The 15,468-nt window shown below is 40.7% G+C and overlaps 1 protein-coding gene across 1 annotated transcript in view; it reads right to left on the reverse strand.

The window, feature by feature from the left end:
- Positions 1 to 15,203, reverse strand: part of LOC126190448 (uncharacterized) — a 167,523-nt gene extending 152,320 nt beyond the window's left edge. Inside the window, exon 1 of the mRNA XM_049931022.1 lies at positions 15,047 to 15,203. The gene's annotated coding sequence lies outside the window, so the exon portion shown is untranslated. The remainder of the gene's footprint in view (positions 1 to 15,046) is intronic.
- Between the last annotated feature and the right edge of the window lie 265 nt (positions 15,204 to 15,468).

Raw genomic sequence — 15,468 nt, forward strand, 5'->3', positions numbered from 1 at the left:
TGCCCACATCTTTGATTGTTCTTTTGTCTCAGGGTTCACGTACTTAATCCAGGTTTCGTCACCGGTCACGATTCTGTTTAACAATGGTTCTCCTTCGTCCTCATAACGTGACAGAAAGTCTAATGCAGAGGCCATTCTTTGAGTTTTGTGGTGGTCGGTAAGAATTTTGGGCACCCATCGTGCACAGAACTTACGGTAACCCAATCTTGCTGTCACTATCTCGTACAAGAGAGTCTTAGAAATCTGTGGAAAACCAGTAGACAACTCCGACATTGAGAAACGTCGATTTTCACGAACTTTTGCATCAACTGTCTGAACGAGTTCGTCAGTCACCAATGATGGTCTACCACTCCTCTCTTCATCATGAACGTTTTCTCGTCCACTTTTAAATAAACGTACCCATTCACGGACAACTCCTTCACTCATAACTCTTGGTCCGTACACGGCACAAAGCTCACGATTAATAGCTGCTGCAGAATATCCTTTGGCTGTAAAAAACCTTATGACAGCACGCACTTCACATTTGGCGGGGTTTTCCATTGCAGCACACATTTCAAACTGCCACAAAAACTAAACTAGCGCAGGTATGACGTTCACTCGACCACGGCTTGATGCCGACTAACCTGTTGAGTGCGTGAACGCACAGATGGCGTCGCTACTCCCCCCACAACCCGCACTGTGACCGATCGGAAGTTACTTTCTGAACCGCTCTCGTAATTTAGTGGATTACTCCTACTACCTTTCTTGAATACTGGTGTGACCTGTGCAACTTTCCAGTCTTTGGCTACGGATCTTTCCTCGAGCGAACGGTTGTATGTGATTGTTAAGTATGGAGCTAATGCATCAGCATACTCGGAAAGGAAGCTAATTGGTACACAGTCTAGACCAGAAGACTTGCTTTTATTAAGTGATTTGAGTTGATTCACTACTCCGAGGATATTTACTTCTACGTTACTCATGTTGGAAGCTGTTCTCGATTCGCCGGCCGAAGTGGCCGCGCGGTTCTGGCGCTGCAGTCTGGAACCGCGAGACCGCTACGGTCGCAGGTTCGAATCCTGCCTCGGGCATGGATGTGTGTGATGTCCTTAGGTTAGTTGGGTTTAACTAGTTCTAAGTTCTAGGGGACTAATGACCTCAGCAGTTGAGTCCCATAGTGCTCAGAGCCATTTGTTCTCGATTCGAACTCTGGAATATTTACTCCGTCTTTTGTGAAGGCATTTCTAAAGGCTGTGTTTAGTAACTCTGCTTTGACAGCACTGTCTTCGATAGTATCTCCATTGCTATCGCACAGAGAAGGCATTTATTGTTTCTTGCCACTAACATACTTCACATACGACCAGAATCCCTTTGGATTTTCTGCCAGGTTTCGAGACAAAGTTACGCTGTGGGAACTGCTATAGGCGTCTCGCATTGAACTCCGCGCTAAATTTCGAGCTTCTGTAAAGGATCGCCAATCTTGGGGATTTTGCGGTTGTTTAAATTTGGCATGTTTGTTTCGTTGTTTCTGCAACAGTGTTCTAACCCGTTTTGTGTACCAAGGAGGATCAGCTCCGTCGTTTGTTAGTTTATTTGGTATAAATCTCTCAATCGCTACCGATACTATTTCTTTGAATTTAAGCCACATCTGGTCTACACTTATATTATTAATTTGTAAGGAGTGGATATTGTCTCTCGGGAAGGCGTCAAGTGAATTTTTATCTGCTTCTTTGAATAGGTATATTTTTCGCTATTTTTCGAGGATTTGGGGATTACAATATTCAATCTCGCTATGACAACCTTGTGTCCAATAATCCCTGAATCGGTTTTGATGCTCGTTATTAACTCAGGATTATTTGTTGCTAAGAGGTTAAGTGTGTTTTCACAACCGTTTACTATTCGAGTGGGATCATGAACTAACTGCTCGAAATAATTTTCAGAGAATGCGTTTAGCACAATTTCGGATGATATTTTATGCGTACCTCCGGAATTAAACATGTATTTTCGCCAACATATCGAGGGTAAATTGAAGTCACCACCAACTATTATCGTATGAGTCGGGTACGTGTTTGAAATCAAACTCAACTTTTCTTTGAACCTTTTAGCAACTGTATCAACTGAACTGTGAGGTCGGTAAAATGATCCAATCATTATTTTATTCCGGTTGCCAACAATGACATCTGCCCGTACTAGCTCACAGGAAGTATCTACTTCAATTTCGCGATAAGTTAAACTACTTCTGACAGCAACAAACACGCCGCCGCCAACCGTGTTTAGCCTATCCTTTCGGAACACCGTTAGGTTCTTCGCAAAAATTTCGGTTGAGCTTATATCCGGCTTTAGCCAGATTTCAGTGCCTATAACGATTTGAGCATCAGTGCTTTCTATTAGCGCTTGGAGCTCTGGTACTTTCCCTACACAGCTACGACAATTTACAACTATTTTACCAATGGTTCCTGTATCTACGTTCTTCCTGTGTTCAGCCTGCACCCTTTGTGACTGAAGCCCTTCTTGTGTTTTCCTGAGACCCTCTAATCTAAAAAACCGCCCAGTCTACGCCGCATAGCCCCTGCTACCCATGTAGCCGCCTCCTGCGTATGGTGGACACATGACCTATTCAGCAGAACCCGAAACCCAACCACCCTTTAGCGCAAGTCGAGGAATCTGCAGCCTAAACGGTCGCAAAACCGTCTGAGCCCCTGATTCAGACCCTCCACTCGGCTCTGTACCAGAGGTCCGCAATCGGTCCTGTCGACTATGCTGCAAATGGTCAGCTCTGCTTTCATCTTGCAAGCAAGACTGGCAGCTTTTACCACTTCTGTTGCCGCTCGAAACCAGAAAGTCTCTCTTCTGATCCAAAGTGAGACACATCATTGGTAGCGACGTGAGCAACCACCTGCAGTTGGCTGCACCATGTGCTCTTCATGGCATCTGGGAGGACCCTTTCCACATCTGGATTGACTCCAACCGGTATGCATACGGAATGCACATAGGTTTTCTTACCCTCCTTGTCAGCCAAGTCCCTAAGGGGCCCCATAACGCGCCTAACGTTGGAGCTCCCAACTACCAATAATCCCACCCTCTGTGATTGCTCGGATCTTGCAGGCTGAGTGGTTCCCTCTGAAACAGGACAGGCGACAGCATCTGGCTCAGCGACAGTGTCAGCCACAGACAGCACCTGGAACCTGTTTGTCAGACAAACTGAGTAACTGGGTTTGCCACAGGTGAGGACCGATCGGAGGACTCGAACGTGCTGGCCGTCCGTTGGATCCCCACGGTCGGCCCACAACAGTGGCGCCCATCCACTGCAGCCTCAAGTGTATCCGAAGCCATCACAGCCTGTAGCTGAGAGCGAAGCGTCACCAACTCGGCTCGCATCCACACACAACAATCTCAGTCCCTGTCCATACTAAAGACCGTGGAAAACTAAACTATTCAGATAAACGCACGAACTGTGTCTAGTAATACGCAGATATTCAAAAACCTAACTACCGAATCACTCAAGTGAAACTACATAATTTGCACCTGATTAGGAACTTTTAATATGTCACAAAATCGGTTTACTTTCCAACGCAAACGAAAACGCAAGAACTGTTGCTATTAGATGTTAAATTTACACGCAGAAACTTAAGAAACTAAACTATTAAAGCACACAGATGATACAATAAAATTCGCCCCTGGTTAAGAACTCGTAAATGACACGAGTCAGTGTCGTGGCACCATTTTTTAACAGGACAATGTTCGTCCACACAAGGCACTTGCTTCTAGGAACTGTTTGCATGATATTCAGGTGCTCCAGTGGCCAGCAAGACGCACAGATCTGTTCCAGATAGAGCATGTGTGGGACCGGCTCAGATGTCAACTCCCTCTTCAGTGTCAGTATCCAGGATCTCAAGGATCAGTTACAGTAGTTGTGGGACTGCTTGCATCAGAAGAGAATACAACTGTTTTAAGACACCCTTCACAACCGAATCAGTGTGTGCATCAAAACCTGAGGGGATGGAACATTATACTGATAAGTACTTCGCAAATTTGACTCTAGCTTATAGTCACTGAAATGACATGACATATCCTCTCAGCTCGTGTAGTTTGATTTCTTTTGCTCATCCCCTACCGGGTGCTTCACTTTTTTTGTCATGTAGTGTAGTATCTTACCACTTAAATATCTCAGGAATTACTGTACTGTTCACATACTTTAAATAAGCTCGGTATACACAATTAAAAAGAATCTTAGGTTAATTCAGCCAGGGTGGAATTCACAGAATTTCTATACTACTCTAGTTGAAGACCATAAACTTCATGTAAATTTCTACTTGAAAAATTTTGGCGTAATAACAGGCATAAATGCAGCAGCATTGCACCATGGTACAGTGGGATACAATGTCTCTGTATGGCCAGACGCTGCACATGGAAGGGAGCTTTATGTTCTCCCGAATGAACCTGAGAGTAACACGTAGGTATATTTACATGCCTGCAATCCATCAGAAATATTTGATCACTTGACGTGTCATCATAATATTAATCGCAGAAACTACCAGGGAATTAAAAAAAGAAAAGACCAACTCACTGATTATTTCTCTGAGTCTCTGGTACATGATCTGACGATTCCTTATCGATTCGCTTCTGTTAGTCAACAGCAATAAGGTAACAAAAACCAGTTCCGAAATATATGGGCAAGTGTGGAGGATACAAAATGGTTCAGCAATAGATGAAGGTGTCCACGAAGTCACCCTATTATCTACCGATTGCTGCATTTCATTTTAGGAAGCCATCTCCTCTTAGCCTCCTCCCCCCCCCCCCCCCCACACATACTTTTTCGTCCTGTGGCTAAGGTGGGTCAGTTGTGTGTTTTCTCCAAGATACATACACAACTGCCAGTCCCAGGCTATTTTTCTTGACTTTATAGTCCCTGTTTGGGATTGCAGGTTTAGTACTGAATGAATGAAAGCCAGGAGGATTCTTTCATATCCGTTGACAAATAGTACCTGCCCTAGTACAACATTTTATGCACCCTTTTTTTATAATATGACATATACATGTGTCGATTACACTGAATAAAAAAAGTAATTTTAACCTGTGTTAGTCCGTTTTTTATGTATTACTCTGCTTCATTTGTAATATGCTAGTGAATTTTTGTGTGTTTTACATCACAATTTTGCACACTTGTTTCGCTTGTTTCTCTTTCGCTATTAGCAGGGAGTCTACAGATTTTCATAGGATCAAATTCATGATCTTCTCATAGCTGTTTCAATATCTCTTTATTTATATTCATGATCTCTCGAAAATACGCGTGGTACAATGACAAAAACACTTTTTTTATGAATCTGAAAGCTGGTTTAAATGAAACCTGAATGTAATAACTCTGATATCATTTAAAACTGTACGTCTGTATGAATAATGTAACTATGCGTGACTTGTAGCATACCACTCATCAAATGCTATAACAATATTAAACTCTCACGTAGGATGGGTATGTCTATTTTCAGATTTTTATCACCACATCAATTAAAATGCAAATTGCCTTAACATAGTAATGTAGTGAAACCTTAACAATTTTCCTTGCGGCAATATAAAAAGCTGAAAAGTACAAAATTTACGTCAAATGTTAAACTTTACAGTAAAAGATTCAGCTAAAACTTGAAATTTCAACATTTAAAACTTCAGCTGCTTCTTTTGCGTTTTCAGTAATCATTCTGTTCTTCCTTTTGAGCTCTTTTATTTATTAAATTGTTTTTCTTTTAAGACTGGCCACTTCATTTTCATCAGATTTCTTTTTTTTAAGGATTCTACTCTTTTTGATAAAGCATTCTTCACAGCTAGTATAACTTTTGTAATTCCCACTTATTGTTAAGTAAAGCGCCTAACGATTGTATTGCATTGTAAACACGTCTCTCTGTAACAATTGTATGTTGTTCTAAGTTCTCAATTGAAACTTCTTTCTTAACAGATAAGCGTCTTTTAACTGCAGTGTTTCCATGAAACATGCATAGCCGCTTCTGCGCGAACTCTATGAAGTCATGGTTCCGACTCTGCAGTAAAGTCATCAGAATGTAATCAAGTTTGTCCTTCACAAAATACAGAATTTAATATTTTTTCTTTTCACTATGTCAAATGTTGATTGTGTCATTTGTTCTTTGACACAAATTCTTCCATTGCAATAGTCAGTCGAGATTTTTTCAAAATGGAGCTCTGCATAGCTTTAGATGATAAACATAAGTCACCCTTGGCTTACTTTAATTTCAAAGGAATCCTCTCAGCAATTTTTACATATAGACTTTGCAAAATACCTGTTGTCTCATTTCTGAACATAAGGTAAAACTTTTCCATGTAGTTCTTGCAACCAGCAGTGGCACCACATCCAGTATCTACATAATGACTTGTTTCAGGAGTACATGCCTTGGTAACATCAATCGTAATTTGCCGGAATTCATCGCCATTTCAATAAGTTTTCTTTATGAACCACGAAGCAATGCTATACATTAAATTGAACAAATATTTGTACAAAAAAGGGAAAAGATACTAATTTGACTGATACTTAGTTAAAAACTCCTGAAGTCCAATTGATAATGATATAGGAAATTCAGGTTTTGCACAAAGGAATTAGTCTTCTAAGTGATGTTTAATTTTTTCAAGGTTTCAACCCCCAGGTGGTCTTTAATGTACTTCAGCAACATACTTCTTCAAATGTGGAATAAGTTCAAGTGCTCACTTCATGTAGTGAATAGAGCTTTGAAAAATACTCATAATAAAAGTGGTTGGATTGTTCACATTGATGTCAGCTAGGAGATTCTGGAAATGAAGGCGAAGCCCATAAATAACTCTATATGACAACTTCCCCTTTTGTAACCGTATTTTTTTGGCAATCATGCTGTCAGAAAACATGCCTTTAATACTTCTAACCCATCTTATAGGATAAAACTTGAGAGGAAACTTGCAAAACCCAGTGATATTTGAGAAGGTTGTCTTCCTTGTAGGAAAATCCTTCATAAATTACCAGGTCGCCCTGAGAAATTCATGAACATTCTAACCACTTATTATGAGCAGTTTGCAAAGCTCCATTAACTACATGAAGTGAGCAAGTGCCACAATTAAACATTTGTGGCTGATTATCTTTTTTATTGATTAGAAATGCTTGCAAATTATGCAACGTCTACAAGTTCACATTTGGCGCATCCATTGACATTCGAATTATATTCTTAGGTGACGAATTCAAACCATTCAGATCCTCCAGGAAACTTGACTGTAAATCAGAAGATGTGGCAGAATTCAAAAACATAGATGTTAAATATCTTGTAGATACAGACAGATTTGTTGATCCCAGAAATGAACTACCAAATCCATCTGTCCCGTTTCGACAATTTTATTTAAACTATCATCATATGACACACAAAAGAATCCAACTTCCCTGACTTGTTTTAGCTAGGAGATTCTGGAAATCAGGGCGAAGTCCATAAGTAATTCTATATGACAACTTACCCTTGTGTGACAGTATTTTTTGGCAAACACACTACCAGGAAACAATTTTGAATATGTCTGTTGTGTTTCCAGAACTTCTTACTGAAGAATGACAGATGACTTTATTCATAGCCCATATTATTTCAGATTTTACTATCTCTCAACTGGAGTTCTAGAGGTTGCAACAGAAGCAAGTGATGGTAATTCGTCACTGTCATTCAAATTTTGTTCAGAAGAAACTTATGACTGTGCTGGCACTAATGTCAAACTCCTATTTGCACAAAATGATCGACAGATGTCCACTTATGGCCTACGAGTAGTACTCAAATGGCATGGGAAACCTTTTGGCTAGCGAGAAATCGATTTTACTCTTACTTTACTTTTAAAAGGCGATTCAAATTCCAATAGCTTTATATCAATTATTTAAAACCTTTAAAGAAATTCCTTCCAAAAAAGACGCGGATTAAAGGGATTTAAACAGAAGTGGGAGTGGACAGAATTAAAGAAACAGTTGTTCTAATTGGCAATCCTTCAGCAACACATGAGATGGCAGTACTGTCATGGATAGAGCTACAATTTATACGCCATTTCTACCCGGTGTATACACCACATACATCTCAACGAAGACACATCTCATTTCACCATCTGCACCTGCCCCTCAGGGTTGCAAACGGCAGTAGAAGAGGCTTTAATAACATGGCTTGCACAGATAGACACTTAAGTCTCCGACACATTACAAAGACTTAAGAGTTCTGGTGAATCTTTACACATTTTTTTTATTAAATGGACTGCTGGATACAACATTATTGGCGGTGGCTCTAACCTGCTACTCTGTTCTAGAATCGCGCCTGACTGACACACAAAACAAAATTCATAAACACTGACTAAATTTCACTACCTTTTCATTACTTTCATGACCACCTGTACCTTTTTATTACTTTCTCATGACTTTCGTGACTTTTAGACACCCTGATTAATTACACATTTTCTGTGAGTCTCCCGTATTCCATAAGTAATCTGTAGGAGGTTCTATTTGCAGCATTATCGATTTGTACCCTTGTGGATAGATTACTTGATTGGCGTTCGTGTCTCCATGCTGATGCATCGAAGTTCGGGACTACCTGTTCTCTCCTCTCCGCAGCGGTATACTCCTCTAAGAATTCATACAAATTTACATGTGGATACAGGTGGTTTTCCAGTAGGAAGTGTACAACGCCCCAACTAGGTTTGTCGTGGACAATTCATAACACATCCCTGATGTTGAGGGACGAGTACACTCTTCAGCCCTCAGCACTTTCCCCCTCATCTATCCCACAGCCTTTTCGTCATTTACCCACCCGTCAGCTACTTAGATAGAGCTAGTAATTTATCCATGGTCTAGTTATCCTTGGTGAGGCTGCAGAGTTTGTCTGGGTTGCTCTTCTTCAGTCAGGATGCTTTATCTCCACACTTTCAAAGCCAGATCTACCAGTTGTACACCACACACAGCAATTCTTCTGGTGCCATAGATAACGTCCCAGATAGTCTCAGACATACATGTAAGTACATTTGAGAGGCCCGGATTACGGTTTTGCTATTCTGGGTGGATCTGGGTGGATGGATGGATTTAAAACCGCGAGGTCATCGACATCCTTTCAGAAAATAGTGGTACTGGTGAATAAACAGTACTCTTATTAAAACCAGAAACCAAGGCCACATAACGACAACCACAGCTAGAGAAAATGTCACATACAATTTCCAGAAGGTTGGTTGATATGAGGGGCGGGAGGGGGGGGGGGGGGCGGGGAAAGCAGCGAGGTCATCGGTCCCATTAGGTTAGGGGTTAGGGAAGGATGGGGAAGGAAGTCAGTCATGCCCGTTGAAAGAATCCTTACATTTGCCTGAAGTGATTTGGGGAAATCATGGAAAACCTAAATCAGGAAGGCCGGATGCGGGTTTAAACTGTCGTCCTCTCCAATGCGAGTCCAGTGTGCTAACCACTGCGCCACCTCACTTCGTATTTCCAGTAGATCCAGACATGTCATTATTGTGGTCTTCAGTCTGAAGACTGGTTTTGCGCACTCTCCATGCCACTCTATCCTGTGTAAGCCTCTTTATCTCTGAATAACTACTAATTCCTTATGAATCTGCTTACTACATGCATCTCTTGGTCTCCCTCTACGATATTTACCCCCCACCCCCCCAATACTAAATTCGTGATCCCTTCATGTCTCAGATTGCATTCTACCAACCGATCCCTTCTTTTAATGAAGTTGTGCAACAGATTTCTTGTATCCCAAATTCTATTAAATATCTCCTCATTAATTACGTTATCTAACCGTCTAATCTTGAGCATTTGCCCGTAGCACCGCATTTCAAAATCTCCTATTCACAAAATGTTCAAACGTATGTGAAATTTTATGGGACTTAACTGCTAAGGTCATCAGTCCCGAAGCTTACACACTACTTACCGTATTTACTCGAATTTAAGCCGCACTCGAATCTAAGCCGCACCTGAAAAATGAGACTCGAAATCGAGGAAAAAAATTTTTCCCGAATCTAAGCCGCACCTCAAATCTGAGACTCGAAATTCAAGGGGAGAGAAAAGTTTAGGCCGCACTTCCAAATCGAAACAAAGTTGGTCCATTGTAATATGAGACACAATTTAGGTTGAATGAATGACGATACAGCTGTAGTAGTTTAGTTCGAGTCGTAAGCTTAGCAGTTAAGCTTTACCAGGTAGCCGTTGTTATGCGTCAGGCGCTGAAAATGCATTACTGTACTGTGTCATGCATTGTTTGTCGCATTCTGAAATGAGCGTTTACGGCCTGTCGCCGCTCGCGGCATGGCTTGCTTTTGGGCACGCTACCGCCGCTTACAATAAAAAAAAAAAACAAAGAGAGGAATCGTCTCATTAGCGAAACAATGGCAAGAGACTGCTATTCGTTGCTACTTACACTGCTGCTTTCTTTGATAATGATCAACAAGAACCAAATAATAGACTGCGTATGATAGAAGATGTTCTGAACGAGAATTTAGCGAAAATTTTTTCCGTTTGAAAATCTTTGCAGACGCCTCTTTAGTACATTACATTATGCACAGAAATTAGAGTCATCTTAGATTTAAAAATCTAGTCAATTGCCGTGCTTCATTTCTGACTGTATCACTATTAGGCATAAGAATAATACGAATATAAACATGACATGGTATGTATATTCTTCCGCGTCTGCTGTTGTCTCACTCTAGTTTCGTAGTTTATTAGGCGGACAGGATTTAAATGAGATAGCAGCAAACACGAAAGAATACATGGCAAAATGTTTATATTCGTATTATTCTTATGGTGAAGAGAATACTGTATGTGATTCACAATTCATAAAAGTTCCTATTAGCAACCATTTCTTCTCACAGTTAGGAAAAAATTCAAAAAGCAGAGTTGGCCGTATTGACAAATATCCCAAACAGTCTTGCCAGTCGGATTTTCGTAGTACATTGAAATGCTGCTACGTTCGAAGAGGAACAATACGGAATTTGTATTTACTTCGTTGGATAATGTATGAAAATGCAGTGGTCGAAACTCGGGGCGGAGAAAAAAAAGCTCGTCTTCCACCTTTTTTTTTATTTATTTACTGACGCAGAGGTTTTGGTGCCAACTGCTAGTATTTGTCTTTGTGCTTGCGAAGCATGCCTGCGTAGCGCTACATATATTCGACGACAGAAGTTAGTTGTGGCGGCACCTACCAACATTTTTCAGAACTTCCGCTTACTTTGCACTCGATTCTAAGCCGCAGGCGGTTTTTTGGATTACAAAAACCGGAAAAAAGTGCGGCTTAGATTCGAGTAAATACGGTAACCTAAACTATCCTAAGCACAAACACACGCACCCATGCCCAAGGGAGGACTCGAACCTCCGCCAGGACCAGCCGCAATGTCCATGACTGCAGCGGCCCAGACCGCTCGGCTAATCCCGCGCGGATCTCTTATTCTATTCTAGTCTAAATTGTTTATCGTCCACGTTTCTCTTCCATACATGGCTACTCTCCCGACAAATATCTTCAGAAAAGACTTCATAACACTTAAATCTATATTCGATATTAACAAATTTATCTTCTTCAGAAACGCTTTTGCTGCAATTGCCAATGTACATTTTATATTTCTCTGTACTTCGGTCCTCATATCATTTTGCTGCCCAAATAGCAAAACTCATCTACTACTTTAAGTGTCTCATTTCCTAATACAGTTCCTTCAGCATCATCTGATTTAATTCGACTACATTCCATTATCCCTGTCTTTTTACTGTTAATGTTCTTCTTGTACCCGCCTTTCAAGACATTGTGCACACCATACAACTGACCTTAAGAGTGCTTTGCTGTCTCTGACTACATTACAATATCATCGGCAAACCTGAAGTTTTTATTTCTTCTCCCAGGACTTCAAATCCTACTACAAATTTTGGTTTGGTTTCCTTTACTGCTTGCTGAGTGTACAGATTGAATAACATTCGGCATAGGCTACAACCCATCTCACTATTCTCAACCACTGATTCCCTTTCATGCTCCTCGATTCTTTTAACTGCATTGTCATATTTCAAAAAGAATTACTAAAACAGTGGAAGTCAGAAGGCTGGTATATCGCGGAACTAAAACGATGAGCCAGACGCTAAGAAACACATTAAAACCTCCATCCAAGTAAATTGGGCAGTAGTCCTGCACGAGACAGAGGTCGTGTGCCCACGTGATAACTGCAATCAGATTCACTGCTCGGGTCAGCTTCAACAGTCACCCTACAAAATTTCGGCGTGACAAGACTGCGCAGAGCAAGAACTGATCCTCGAAGATGCAGTGACTTGACAACTCCCTACTCCCTAGAGCGTGAACAAACGGTATATTTCTTTCTTTTTAAAGAAATTTCGGCCACTTGACAGATAATTGTTCAATTATTTTACATAAACATGATCTCGGCTTTGTAGCTATTCTCGAGTGCAAGTTAAAACGTTAAACAGGTCTGTGACTTATCATCGACAAAAAAATTTTCTGGTATTACAGTTGTTGTATTACAGGATACAAGTACATATCGAAGATAAATCATATGGCTGACAGTGAACACAATTAAAAACCATTAACATACAGCATGGCGTATTTAACAGCTAATACATTTCTGTGACCTGCATTCATCACTGACATTCATCAGCTTCCAAAAAATTCTATATGACTGTGGTCCCCCACAATGGAAAGATCACAAGCGGTAGACGTTTTCACATTTCGCAGTGCCCAGAGATGGAAACTTAACGGGATTGGATTCATTTGCTGGCTGCTGCTTTATGGTGCAACATTTGCATTGTGGCTGTTAACTGCTACTTTAAACTGTTTCATCTCTCTGAGATCTGAACGGTGCAAAACAGAGTCAAGTGCAATTAAAGGATTACGGGTCACAACGTCCTTTCTCATAAAACACCAGTGGCATCTAGCCAAACGGGTAGTAAACTTGGACGAAATTTTAAAAGACAGGCTTTTTCTTATAATTAAATTCTCAGTCCAGTCAATGGTAAAGCAATGAATATTCGGCGGATGTAATGGATTCATTAAAGAGTATGAACTGAGTGAGTTATGGACGGCTACAACCAAAAATTGCATGATCTCCAAAATTAACCAAATAGAACGTAATAATGTGTCATTCCAGCATTACGCACATGTGGTTAAATCAGCCCAAAGATTCCCTCTCGTTCTTCCGAGAGAACTGAAGGAACTGTAAAACTCTATTTGCACAATGAAAAAGGAGTCGAAAATCTTTACTACTTTCTTGCGGTAGGAACAAGATACTACAAAAAATATTAATCTGGACATCTGGTTAATGCAGAAAAACCTCTTCCAGCATGGGTTGAGGTCTTGCTGTCATCCTTTGGGACTGGACTTTTTATTCCTCCATAATTAACCGAAGAGTTTTTTTTTTCGAAAATGTATTTTTACCACTTAATTTTTCATTGAAATCGTATCATAACATCTGCACGATTCCTGGTGTTCATAAAAGAAAAAAAAATTGTTCGTGCGCCTATCCTTCACATAAAATAGCCGGGATCTTAGATAAAAACAAAAGCTATTTCCGCAAGAACCATTCACAAAATTACCAAGGCATATATAAATTTCAGATTCATTCTTGATAACGTACGAAATCAGCGTAAAACACAAATTAAGAAATCATTGTAGACTGCATAAATTACACATAATTCTACAATCATTTTTTTTCACGTCAATTTCAGTCTGCATCGATAGTTGATGTAAATTTCAGTCTACATCGATAGTTGATGTAACTGATTCCGGTTACATAATTGTTTCGTAATAAACCCATCATTGCTGACGAAAGTGCTCAGTAAATATTTTCACGGTAAAATCGGAACACTGTCACGAACGATTAAATTATCACGGAGTACACTTAACAGACTGGAGTCGATCCTTTAACATACAAGAGGATACAAATATTTGTAACAACCACGAAATGAGTGCTAACAAGTGGCGTGCGCATACTTTTGGAAATTTCATGATGAAATTCTGTTGTCGGCACGAGCATTAAGATCAAGCTCTAACGTAAGGGAGAGAAAAAGATTCAAGCAATTTTCCCGACAGCGCATTAAGATTTCTAATTGTTACATAGGAGAGAGGCCCCACGAGACATTATTTTTAAGCAGTTCCTCACTTACGTGAGAGTATTCACAGGGAAGGTAAAGAGAATTACGATGCGATTTTGCTCTTAGGTTTGTCAGGCATTTATTTTTGCTAGTTGAGAATATCAGCTGCAGCGTCCTCCGCCACAGTGATGTTTCACTTACGAAGAATGGAAAAATGTTTAATGTCCAGTCGACAGAGACGTCATTAGTGACAGAGCACTGTCACTGTTGGACAAGGATGACGAAGGTAATCGGCACTGAAAACGCAAAAAAATCTAAAAACGGACGTAAACATTATCACATCACACTGTACGTACACTAAAATTACTTTGTTATCGGCAATCTGTTCGAGTTAAAGAGTAACAATGAAATCTACAAATACAGAACTAGAAGGAAAATGAATCAACAATGACATCTAGTGAATACAATTCTTACTCGGAAGTAGCGAATTACATGGCTGTGAGAATCTGTGACAATACACTTACAAAAATAAAGGGTCTGACACACAACAATAGTTGTCTCAAATGCCGATTGAAACAGATCCTATACAGATGAATACCGGACATAACGACTTGAATAGCAATAAATATTCATTTTCAAACTTACAAAAGTATGTATGAATTCACGCAAAAGTATATTTAGTGGGTAGTTTCTGTTAAATGTCAGTTTTCACATCATGACAATAATCGAGAATGTGATATAATGAACTGGAAACTATCGAAAACCTTGGTAATTAACGGCTTCTCATCGAAGCGCTTCGCTGACACCCTATAGTTGCAGACAGTATTTGTCAAGCGGTGATTTGTAGAGAACTACAGCAAAACGTCAGTGGGAACGTAGTGCAAATCGTGTTTAGTAGCAAGGTAAGTGTGCAACGCTACTTTGATTCTTAAGAAGCAACTGCAATAATTTTCCTAACGCTGTTGGTTCCGTGTGCATTAACGCCAAAGGCAGTAGTCTACACTCTACACTGCTCACCTTAACTTCGGACGCCAAACGCGAGCTCACTTGCCGGCAGCAGACGCTGAACTGTCAAAACAGTTGCAGCGCTACACGCTCTGCCGGCGTGCTCGCGGGCGCTGTTGCCGCGTTATCGACCGACGCTGTGCTCGCACTCACGAGTTCACTCCGAAGGGCTTTGCCGTGTTGCTCGTGTTGTCAGCGCCTGGCAACGTGGCTCGCACGTGCTTCACACGTGTAGGCGGGGCACAAGTCGCCGGCGTCCAATCGCAGCTGTTCGGGGCAAGGTCGACTGACGCACTGAGTCGTGAGTCGGTTTGATGTCAGGTCGACTACGCGATATGACGTCACGCCTCCGAAGTGATTACCGCTTGCGGAAAATTTGGATACTGCTAATTCTAGTGCGCCACAAAGGTAGAAAGGAAATCTTTTAAATTTAC

This window comes from Schistocerca cancellata, chromosome 1 (assembly GCF_023864275.1).
Source record: "Schistocerca cancellata isolate TAMUIC-IGC-003103 chromosome 1, iqSchCanc2.1, whole genome shotgun sequence".
In the NCBI taxonomy this organism is placed as follows: Eukaryota; Metazoa; Arthropoda; class Insecta; order Orthoptera; family Acrididae; genus Schistocerca; species Schistocerca cancellata.